Here is a 12704-nt window from a genome sequence, read left to right as displayed (position 1 = left end):
TCTGCAAAAGTTGCTCCCTGGAGTATTTTTTTTTATTTGACTCCCCCCTGACAGCTTCCTCTAGTATAACACAGGCAGCATGGCTGGCGCTGAGCGCGACTTTGCTGTCAAGGTCAACCTGACTCCATGTCTTTCAACCAGTTCGATGTATGGTACTCATCACATTTGGTTAAATATTTACCCTGCAAAACCGGGATCAATATCTTAGGGACCAAGGGTAAGCTTCCAAACTGTAGCCTCATTGGATCATTACCATCCTTTGTCAATCAAGAGATAAATACAATCCAGAAGGTAAAACACCTCAAGGATCACCGGGACATGCTCTCTGCATCGAGACATAGTTGAGATATGTTTTAATTCCTTATCTCCTCTGGGGCTAAGATCCTAGCATGGGGACACACCGTTGGTGTAACCAGGCGCTTTATAAATGGTATTTGATTTGATATGTGTCGAAAACTATTTTCTTACATTTGGCAAAACTGAGATCCACTGGTTCCTTTTGCCTTTGACACATCATAGGGCTTCCTTAGGAGTGGTTACTTAATTCTTTGGGCACACAAACAGCTATTCTAACCCCCATCTCATAGAAATCGGAGATTTGCAAGAGAAGTTCACATCAGTCTAGTTTCACCCCCAGTTTCGTTAGCTAAAAGCAACCTTAATGTCCGGGTGAAACTCTGGGGAGAAGGCGGAATTACCACAGGAATCGGAAACACCAACACCAATTTCCCTGGTAATTCCTCATTGCTAAAGGGAACCTTTGGGTCCCAGGGTAATCAGGTGGAGTCACTGCTATCCATCGTATTGGCAATTCCAAGTGAACAGAGTTATCTGGACGATTCCAAGATACTCGTAGTGAGGACCATAGTAGGTTCAGTGTTAAATTCATATCTGGAGTGCACGTATACCCATTCTATGTTCCTAACAAAGCATATAATAGAAAAACTGAAAACTTCTCAGAAGATATGGGTTTATGATTGTTTCAACGAAAGGACAGCAAGCAATGTCACTGCAGGACACCAGAAATTGTATTTCATTAATCTAGAACACAAAATAAAGTTCAATTGCATCAATTAGCCCCATGTACCAGCAGTACTGCTAACATTTGCTTGAATGGGTTTTCTGAAAGCTCATCGCAGACCCAGGCCAGGAATGGCGCAAGCATTTCTCTGCATGGGGTCAAAACACTGGAATATGTGTATTGGTCGGCTACAGCTAGAAACCTCTCATTCTTATGTGCCTCCTTCAAACCTTTCTACTTCATTTACATCATTTTCTTAACCTGCCAGCACAGCGCTTAGAGATAGATCAGGGAGCTATAAAGGCACCACCTCAGTATAAAAAGTCCCTCCCGTGTGTGAGGCTGAAGATTCGAGGAGGCACACAGCCTCTGAGACAGGCACTGCACATCCCACGTGCTTTGCTGCTACCCTGTTACTCTGGGGGGTCTCTCAAAGGGGCGTGGCCACTAATTAGGGGCGTGGGTTTTAAACACTTGTGCTAAAAATCTTTGTTTAGTATAGTGTGCCGCCTAACTTGTATTTTGCTGTTTCTGTCATTACTTCCAGATATGTGATACAATAAGTAACATCATACTTACAACAAGTAAGGACTATTGGCTTTGTCAATGGTTATTAGTTGCATAAGATAAATAAGCTGCAACTATATCTTGTTACATATAATATAGAAAATACTTCCAATTAAAGCCCTGGTGACCCTACTACAATGTTGCTGCTCTTGCGTTTCAGAAAGAGAAGGGAAATCCAGAGAGAAAATGACTCTCTCTAAAGGATTTCCCTTCCCCCACAAAGCTCACCTGGCATGACATCATGCTGCAACTTCTCCATTAGTGAGAAGTGAGCAGTGTGGGCAGCGCACATCCATGTGCTTGTTTCGAAACGGGTGTCTATCTGGCTGTTTTGTGCCCTGGCACTTTTTTCCGTACTGCATGACAGTAAACTGCTGTCTCTGTAGGCTGGAAAAAAACGGACCGTCTGTGCCAGGGCTCAAAACAGAGCCCGATAGAGACCCGTTTCGCGGCCTCTTTTTAAAAACTCCCGGTGCTCAGACCCCTTGAGACCCGGCCCACTTAAAGCCCTGCTGTTACTCCTTTTTGCGCTCTGTCTCTCTCGTGCTTTCCTCTCTTTTCTCTATTTGCCCGGTCTTCTCTCCTTTTCTCTCCCCTCTCTTTTCTCACGTTCTCTCTTTCTATGGCTCATTCTGAGTCCTGTTTTCTCCCTTTTTTTCTTGATTCCACCCAGCTATCCTTTATTCTATTGCCTTCTCTAATCCTTTTTTTCAAATAATGCTCTTCCATCACCTTTTCCAGTCTTTTTTCTTCCGGTCTATTTTGTTTCTTTACCTTTTACTTTAGGCTGTCGTCTCTCCCTCGTGCGTGCTGTGCTCTCCTTCCCTCCTCCCCTCTTTGCTCTCCCTCCCCATCTCAGGGGGGTCCTTCCTTTCCTATTGCAAGCCCGTGATTACCTGCTCTGCCCGGGGAGCAGACCCAGGCTGAGTGAAATGAACTTCCATTATTTCTTTCAGTTCCTCGGCTGCCTCTTGCACAATGGAGGTGGACCTCTTTGGAGGAGTGAGGGGTCGAAGGTCAGAGGTCTCCTGACATCATCAGCAGAGCCGCATTGGCTACAGGTGTTTGACCTTCACTTCTCCCTGCCGTCTCCTCAAATCCCCCCTCCCGCCAGACATTCTATCACCAGAGATGGGAGATTGAAGGCAATGAGCACTGCTCTGAAATGCATGAATATGGGGCATTAAAGGGAGGATGGGAGGTTTGGAATCAGTTTTTCGCCTTTGTATATGTAAATGTGGCGCACTGCACTAGGAAGGCTTCCTCGACCTGGCTAAGGTCCCTCTTGGCAGGGCTGGAGTGACAGGCGTCCAGCGGCTTTCTTCTGAATGAAACGCCCTACTCTCCTATTCTTGAACTCTCCCTTCATTTTTTAGTCCATCTTTAACAGTATTCTTTGTTATTATTTGCGCACTGGGGTAGGCAAGCTCTTGAATTCTCAATGGAAATTAGGCCATTGTGAGGTGACAGAAGCTTTCACCAAGTTACAGATTACCAGTGGCGGCCGGCACAGGTAAATGCAGTGAGACGGTGTGGCGTTGTGGGGGAGGGGCAGGGTGGGAGGGGAGAGTTAAATAAATAAATAAATAAAACCTATTCCGTCATCTGTAGGCTTCCCCCCTGCCGCGCCCTGCAGCGCCTCACAGCGTTTACCTGAGCCGGCCGCCACTGCATGTCCCAAAATTTTTGTCTTTTCCGTGGAGTGTAGGGGTTGTCAGCAGGACTCGATGCTTAGGAAGCTGCACCAAGTAAAGACTAGCCGTGTACTCTGACAGTTACCTACTCCAAAACCTGTCAATTTTTCAAAAAGTCACCCTGTGAAGAGGGCCATACCTAGCTAATGAACAGTCATGGCCCGTGGAGGGAGTTGCAGTGAGGCAGAGAGGCGGGGCGGGGGAATTTCGTAGCGCGCCCTGCATCGCGTTTTATTAATTAAAATGTTTACTTACCTCCAACTATCCATATGCCAGTTTTTAGCATCCCCTTCCTGCCGCTCCCCCGCCCCGCCTCTCTGCCCCACCGCAACTCCCTCCACGGGCCGCGGCTGCTAATGAACCATAACTAGGGTGAAACTGGTTCTAGGTTACTTGTGTTGTGGTACAGAAAGGACCTGTTTGGGCTGGACTGTTCCCATTGGAGCAGGGTCAACGCTGGTTTACATATGGCTGTGTACAAACTGAGGTGACATGGTGTGCAAAATAACAATGGACTGGGATGCGGCCCAAGTGATTACCAGTGGCTGAAATTAATTCATGCATTCCATCCATCACTTTTTTGTATACTTCAGTGAGTCACCATAATTGGGACGGGTATGTCCAGACGTAGGTCCCATTCGTAACGGGTCATTGGAACCAAGCTATACTGGCAGATGTCCCCTAACTAGGCCGTACCCATTTCTGGGTTGCATTTGTTCCATTTCGGGATGGACCTGGACTGGAAGTTTGGGCCGCACTGTTCTCATTGGAGTAGGGTCAAGGCTAATTTGCATGTGGATCAGTTCAAACTGAGGTGGCATGGTGTGTTACATAACGATGGACTGGCAAGTGATTGCCAGTGGCTAAGATGAATTAAGCATTACATCCATCACTTTTTTTGTATACTTTAGAACCGTCTGAGAGTCCCTCCCTCCATCCAGCCTCAGCTGCGGCCCCAAAAAATAAATTAAAAGCTTACTGAGTCTGCTGCCAATCTATTTATTTATTTATTTTTTATTTTAGCGATTTGTAAAGCGCCTGGTGACCCGAGGGCATCCCCGCGCTATAATATTTATGGAGACCAGAGGACAAAAAAAGGAGGGACTTTATTTATGGAACAACAGCGTTTTCAGTTTTTTCCTAAAAATCAAATGATTGGGTTCAAGCCGAAGGGTGCGGGGGAGTGCATTCCATCTGGTGGATGCTTTAACCGAAAAGCGACGGCCGCCAGTACGTGTCTTCCTGTGTCTGGGGACATTGGCCAGGTTCTCATTCTCCGAGCGAAGGGACCTGGGAGCTTTGCAGGGAGTAACCAGGTCTCTCAGAATAGCAGGGCCAGAACCATTAAGCAGTTTGTGTGCAGTGCACAGGGCCTTAAATTCGACCCTTTGACGTATTGGAAGCCAGTGGAGAGCCTGAATTGCTGGTTTGGCTGATACTCTGGAAGGGAGATTCAAAAGTAACCGGGCGGCTGCGTTCTGCGTGCGTTGGAGTTTAGCCATGGTAGCTTCTGGAGCTCCGAGGTATACCATGTTGCTGTAGTCCAACCGCGCAAGCACCAGGCCCTGGACCAGGAGTTTCCTGGATAGAAGCGGAAGTAGTGGGAGGATCTTCCGAATGGAGCGCATTAGGCCAAAGCAGGTCCCTGCTGTCTTGGTAGCTTGGGTGTTTTCAAAATCTGTAATGAGCCTTGGCTGCTCAGACCCTCCAAAGACGAGCTGGAAACCCACTCTATGAATGGGGTTTCCAGTTTGCTTTCCATTTCGCAATGTGATATGTCTATTGACCAGGTGAGAATTCAAATGAGTTCAATATTGCATGACACTCTGACAGCGTCTGCAATGGCAGATTTGTTACTTGCTCTAGTCTTTTTTCTCTCTCTGTTTTGCGATAAGTAGAAGACCCCAATGCATGAGGGCATGTAGGCAAAATACATCTTCCAGATCACAGAGGTCTGTTTTAAATTTGTGTTTTCTCACAATTGGCATCCCTTTTGTTCCCATCGTTTGCTACATGGCACACCTTTTGTCTTGTGCAGAAGAAGGCGTCACCGAACCCTTCTTTTATTTTGTTTGTACTCCTTTCAGGAAGACAAAAGATTCAAATTCTCAAATCTCCTAATCTGAAACATAGCCTAATTATCCACAGTTTACAAAGACACTGGAATGTTTTTAATTTCAGTTAGAACCAATTTTTCTTGCAAAGATGTGTCTATGTTTTGCAAAACAAATCCCTGATTGTGGAGGACTACAAAGAATCCAAAACATTGAAGCAAGAGGGGTTCAGAGTCCTTCATCCATGGAACATATATAATTGGTCCTCCAAGCACTTCGCTGGAACCAATTGGCCAAGCTCTTCCTTCAAGCCATGGTTGCACGGCAACGGCCCATTGTTCATCCAAGCAACACTCCACAGATACGTGCGGAACAGAACCCTACATTTTAGTCTAACACTTCAGCTGATCAATACCACTTACCATAAGAAATGCATTAGACACTCATACATCTCCTTATAAGCTGCAAAAAGAATTATTGTTTCCCAACAAAGACAAGACATATCCAAGATTACTTGGAAGATAGCCAAGACCTGATCTTCCCAAACAGATGATGCAGAATCACACCTATCAATAAACATCCTACCACCAACACCTGCAAATTATGGGCATAAGTTGATACAGAACCATACCTACCCAAAAACTGGAGCTAAGCCGCCCCCCGAGGATGGTTGGTAGGGTCAAATGCACAAATATCTCTCACTCTACTCAATAACATTCCACGCAGAAGCACAATTACATGATCTCAGCAACACAAGGAGTGCATTCTGGTATCCATTAACACCTTAGCTGCGACGCAAATATCCCTCCCCAGTGCTGCGCTGCCCATTGGAACTAGTGCTGAATGGACGTCCAATGGTCATGCGCAGCACTGGGGAGGTAGCGCTCGTGACGACCGTTGGCCGACGGCAGCGCTTAAGAGGTTAAGTAAAACACCAATGCTCTTTCTGCAGAGGCCACAAGCATATCCTAATCAAATCCAGACACAGCAATAAATGTATGTAGAGCTCTTAAGTGCTGTCCCTGACCCTCTCACTCCAGTACTCAACGAAGAGCAGCCACTATTGTCAAGGTACGACCCTCAGTGTGGCCGTCATGCATGAGATCAGAACCCTTCCCATGAAGACCACGCTACCAGGGTCGGACTGGGACAATCGTAGGCCTGGGCACCAAAATATAAGTGGCCACCCTTAGCGAAGCATATAGGTAAAAATGTGTTGTATCAGGGAAATCAACAGTAAAAACAGACCCACCAGTCCGTAAAACCTGCCCAAAACTGCTACAAAACTGGCCGAAAAAGTGACCTGTCAAACCAGCCCAAATGGGCACTGCCTGATTGCCCTGTAGGCCAATCCGACCTTGAACACTGACACTATGGATTCTTCCAACCAAGCACTGCCAATGGTGTAACATACAACCATAAGCTAATGAAATTCAATGCTGCATCGAGGTATGAAACAAATACATGGATTTTGTTCTGTAGTTTGCATGCAAGTCGAGAACATAAAACCTGTAATCTTCCAGAAGTTCTTGCATGTTTGGTCTTTCAGTGAGATCCATTTTACCTGTATCTTTGCTGCTACAGAAACCTTTCACCCATTTATCCACAGACAGCAATCAATTTGAAGTAATTGACAGGAAAGATCTCAGTTAAAGAGTCCATGCAATCACTGTAAAATTAATGTTGTAGCCAAACCATTGCCTCACCTGGTTATGGGAAAAAAAGCCATCCACAGAATGCAAGTTAAAATGAAGAATGAAAGCACTCTGGAATGAATCCTTCATCTTGCACAGAAATATCCTTATTCAAACATTCATGCACAACATGACAAGTCAAGGCAATGGTAACTATCCGTGTAATTAAGGGTCAGAACAATGCACTGTAAGTCACAGAGGTTTATCACAATACAGAAGTCAAGAAAATCGAATTGCACATATATGTCTCCTCAATATTTACTACGGATCACTGACATAATATCGAGGGACATAATATCGACTATCAAAAATATCGGCGACAAAATATCGACAGACAGAATATGGAATTTGTATCTACAAACAGGTAAGTACAAAAATATCGAGTAAAAAATATTGTTTACAAAAATATAATTTGTAAAAATATCGACTTTATTAAAAACAATGTTAAATTAAATTAATATTAAAAATTATTTACTAAAATATACTTAAAAATACTTAAATTACCTCATAATAGATAAATAATCAATTAAAGTTATAAAAAAATGTTTTACAATCATATTTGTTAAAACATATACATATAGTAACATAATACAATTAAAAAATATCCAAGAGTATTACCGTAGGATAGCGGAAGTGTGAAATTACTATTCCCACTCCATAGAGTGCAACAGTAGATAAGGCGTTGGATAGCGTAGAGGTAAAAATGATTATTCCCACTCCTGAGAGTGCAACAGTAGGGAAAGCGTTGGATAGAGTAGGGGTAAAAATTACTATTCCCACTCCAGAGAGTGCAACAGTAGGGAAAGGGTTGGATAGCATAGGGGTAAAACTTACTATTCCCACTCCAGAGAGTGCAACAGTAGAGAAAGCGTTGGATAACGTAGGGGTAAAAATGACTATTCCCACTCCAGAGAGTGCAACAGTAGGGAAAGCATTGGATAGCGTAGGGGTAAAACGTACTATTCCCACTCCAGAGAGTGCAACATTAGGGAAAGCGTTGGATAGCATAGGGGTAAAACGTACTATTCCCACTCCAGAGAGTGCAACAGTAGGGAAAGCATTGGATAGCGTAGGGGTAAAAATTACTATTCCCACTCCAGAGAGTGCAACAGTAGGGAAAGCGTTGGATAGCGTAGGGGTAAAAATTACTATTCCCACTCCAGAGAGTGCAACAGTAGGGAAAGCGTTGGATAGCATAGGGGTAAAAATTACTATTCCCACTCCAGAGAGTGCAAAAGTAGGGAAAGCGTTGGATAGAGTAGGGGTAAAAATTACTATTCCCACTCCAGAGAGTGCAACAGTAGGGAAAGGGTTGGATAGCGTCAGGGTAAAAATTACTATTCCCACTTCAGACAGTGCAACAGTAGGGAAAGCGTTGGATAGCGTAGGGGTAAAAATTACTATTCCCGCTCCAGAGAGTGCAACAGTAGGGAAAGCGTTGGATAGCGTAGGGGTAAAAATTACTATTCCCACTCCAGAGAGTGCAACAGTAGGGAAAGGGTTGGATAGTGTAGGGGTAAAACTTACTATTTCCACTCCAGAGAGTACAACAGTAGGGAAAGCGTTGGATAGCGTAGGGGTAAAAATTACTACTTCCACTCCAGAGAGTGCAACAGTAGGGAAAGCGTTGGATAGCGTAGGGGTAAAACTGAATATTCCCACTCCAGAGAGTGCAACAGTAGGGAAAGCGTTGGATAGCGTAGGGGTAAAAATTACTATTTCCACTCCAAAGAGAGCAACAGTAGGGAAAGTAGATACTTCATATATTATTTAAAAATATATAAATATTAATATCTATAAAAAAATAATTAAAAGTAATTACCACTTTAATATAATATAATAATTAATTAATTACAAATACTAATTTAATGTAATCAATACAATTAGTTATCTATTAATACTAATTAATTACAAATTAACAATTAATTAATTAGTTATTAAACAGTTACTTAACAATTAAAATCTAATAAATGCACGGAACAAATTAACATATGTAATTAGTTATAATTAAATTACTTCCCACCCTATTCCCCTATGAACCCACAACCCGCTACAGAAATTAAATTACTTAAATTCACCTAATTATCAATTATTCAATTAAATAAAATTAATTGGCTATTAAAATGTAATTAATTACCAAATAAAAATAATTTAACAATTAATTATAAACAAATACCAATAAATAAATCTACATATTTAATTAATTATATTTAAATTACACTACATAAATCAACATATTTAATTAATTATAATTAAATTACTTCCCACCCTACTCCCCTATAAACTCACAACCCGCTACAGAAATGAAATTAGTTAAATTAGCATAATTATCAATTAATCAATTAAATAAAATTAATTGGCATTTAAAATGTAATTAATTACAAAATAAAAATGTATTAACTATTAATTATAAATAAATACCAATAAATAATTTTACATATTTAATTAATTAAAATTAAATTACTTCCCACCCTATTCCCCTATAAACCCACAACCCGCTACAGAATTAAATTACGCAAAATTTTAATAACATTAAATTCAATAATTAAATTACATTATAACATAAATAAACACTTTTAACACATAAAATACACTATAAAAAAATTCGATATTATTAAAAGTTCGATATTTTTCTTAACCTATATTATGTACTTCGATATTTTGACTATCTATATTTTAAAATTCGATATTACATTACTTACCTTCAAAACGATATTTTTGATGTCTATATTCTGTCCATTCGATATTCTGTCCAGCCTATATTTTGTACTCGATATTATGTCCGTTCGATATTTTGTAGTCGATATTTTGTCTGTTTACCATTCACGACAAAACATATAATCAAGGTAAGTATACATTCTCGAGAATAGATTTACTATTATTAAATCCACATCTACTTACCTGGAAGATAAATTGTAGTAGATATTGAGTGGTTGATGTTTGGGCGGGTTGATTTTTAAAGAACACCTTCACTCTCTGTAAATGGACTCAGGGTTGTGACATAGGCCATCCCTTCCTACATGCATCTAAGCATGTTCATATGAGTTTATGTGAAGTTACTCATCATTACAACTCCTGTGTACAGTCGTATTCTAACATTAACAGAATCTTTCTCACACTTGCACACTGAACTGCTGTTTCATTGTTACAACTGTGCACAGACCTACACTTGTGTACAAGCACAATTGTCTTCAAGTTCATTAAGTAATATTTCAAGGGCATCCGCTTACCTTAACATGAACTCGTTCTCTCACACCACACATATGCGCTCAGATTGGCATGTGCACATTTGTTTCACGTTCACACTGTAAGACATCCAGATTCCTCTGCTGTAAATCCTCAGGCTCTTCCTATTTTTCACCTTTTTGGTGTCTCTGGTGAGTAGTGGTACCCTTGTATTTTTCACAGCCTTCACCTGTTCTAGTGCCTGCTCTATCTACAGTGCATCCACTCTGGTACCAGGAGAGAGGAGTCTGCGAGTATGTCATAGCCCTGCCACGTGATGTACATTCAGTTTCTGCCTTAAATCCTATAGTGCAAAGCTTCCATTATAGGAAACACATCTGCAGCCCATCAATGCTATAACGTGTCTAAGTTTTGTGCCCCCCCCCCCTAATAAAAAAGAGTCTCACTGGAGGACTCCAGGACTAAAGACAAATAAATTACTTCATGAGTGCAAAGTTCACTTGTATTACCAAGACTCGTGGCAGTATATGGCTACGTCAGCTTCGCACTGCAGCTCAATCTGACATTAAAACATATTAATCTGAAGTGGCATTCTTATACGTGTTTTTTAAAACCGAGTTTTGAGAGGAGATGAAATATAGTACTTTACCCAGCCTCCAGAGTTATGTGAATTGGACCAGTCTGAAATGCTATTATTGCACGCCAGCCTGTTCCCCTTGAAGCATCTTCTGACAGGCCATTCTTGCATTCGCTTAAAGGGAAGGTACTGATTTTTTAATGGGTCAGGACTGGTGAAGCTCTTTGTGTGCAAGCCTAGCATCAATGGCAGATATATTAAAATGAAGGCTAGCTTCAGCAGGGGGATAAGTAGCCATTCCGTGACAGTAAAGTGTCAGCTCCCTTTAAGCAGTCCCAGGAAGAGGCCAGGGAGAAGGCATTTTGGGAGCAGTGGCTGTGGCAGGAAAATTCAATTCCGGTTAGAAGGATGAAATTACCATTCAGCTTTCTAGTTTATCATCATAAGGCCACCATTCATCCATGGGTGAATGGAAACTTGCCAACATTCAGCACTTTTTATGATTATTCCTCCAGCATCTTATTGAGGATGTCATGAGTGCACGTGTGTCACTTTCATACTTAGACCCCCAGCTGGCCTGCTGCTAACAATCATTGTACACAGATGTGGCAGGCCAGTGTGAGGTTAATAGGGTGCACAGACGAGAAAGGGAAGAGTGTCTGTGAAGGGATAACCCAGCAGGACAGGGGACAACATTTTTTTTTATTTTTTTTATTTCAAACAAAATATTTTATTGAAAATACATTTTACATATAAGTAAGTATATCAGTGTTATTAAACTGATAGAAACAGTGTATCCGAAAAAACAGAAGAAAATTATCCCCAATCATTTTTTACGTGGACCACTTAAGTGCCAATGATATTTTTTGCCTTCCTAGGGCTAGACTCTGATTAGGTGCATGGACACTGCACTCAAAAAAATCAAAGAGTAACCTTCCTGGTCTGCTTATATGGAGCCGCTTGTCATATCGCAATTTAGGATACAGTCGTTTTGCAATATCCTTTGGAAAAATCCATCCAGTATGAAATGAAATGAAATGAAATGAAATAGAGGTTTTGTAAAGCGCGTGTACACTGAGGCGTCTTAGCGCTCGAGCTGTCATATCCTGGTCACAGGAGGTGGGCTGAGGTTAAGAATTGGGCGAGAACAACAGAGTTTTCAGCGCCTTTCTGAACAATTGTCTTTTGGTTTGGCATCTCAAAGTAAAAGGCAGAGTATTCCAAAGTTTAGGGGCCAGATGGAAGAAGCTTATCCACCCCATTTTACGGTCTTCACCCTGGGAATGACCTACAAAGGGGCAGTCGATGATCTGAGGCTACGTTGTGGAATGTACCATCTAATTCGATTGTTGAAATAAGCAGGTTCTGTCCAGTAAAGGGTCTTGTGGACAATGCACAAGGACTTAAAATCAATAGGATCTTACTGCCCATTCAAACTGTGTGGTAAGATTGTGTAAAGCATGTATGGTATCCATGTTTTAGGTATGCATGCTGTTGTGTCTCTCGCCACACTACCCGGTTTGTGGGCATCCTGTTGACCAAATAAGGAGTTGTTTTACTCCTGTCTGATTGGGGCTGGAATACAACTCAGTTTTCCTCACTTTATCTATGAATAGCTTATTGCTGGGTTCAAGTCCTGTCAAATTTCACTTTAAGAAGAAGTACTTCTATCCGGCCAGTACTTGCAAAAGCTACGGACTAATGAACTGCACGCTCATGAAGAATAGTTTCATGAACCTGTGGCTGAATTTTTACTGATCCCTCTAGCTGAGATCCAACTAGAAAAAAGTGTTACCATGCCCTTGGCAAAGAGTGTCTGCCTGCCTTAAGTGCTCGTCTACAGACCAGAATGATTGTACAGCACAAATAGTGTATTATATTGAACCCAAGTTAAGCCTGACCATCTCTCGG

The sequence above is a fragment of the Lissotriton vulgaris genome, chromosome 7, assembly GCF_964263255.1.
Source record: "Lissotriton vulgaris chromosome 7, aLisVul1.2, whole genome shotgun sequence".
In the NCBI taxonomy this organism is placed as follows: domain Eukaryota; kingdom Metazoa; phylum Chordata; class Amphibia; order Caudata; family Salamandridae; genus Lissotriton; species Lissotriton vulgaris.
The sequence above is the reverse complement of the archived record's forward strand: the minus strand, read 5'-3'. Positions refer to the sequence as shown.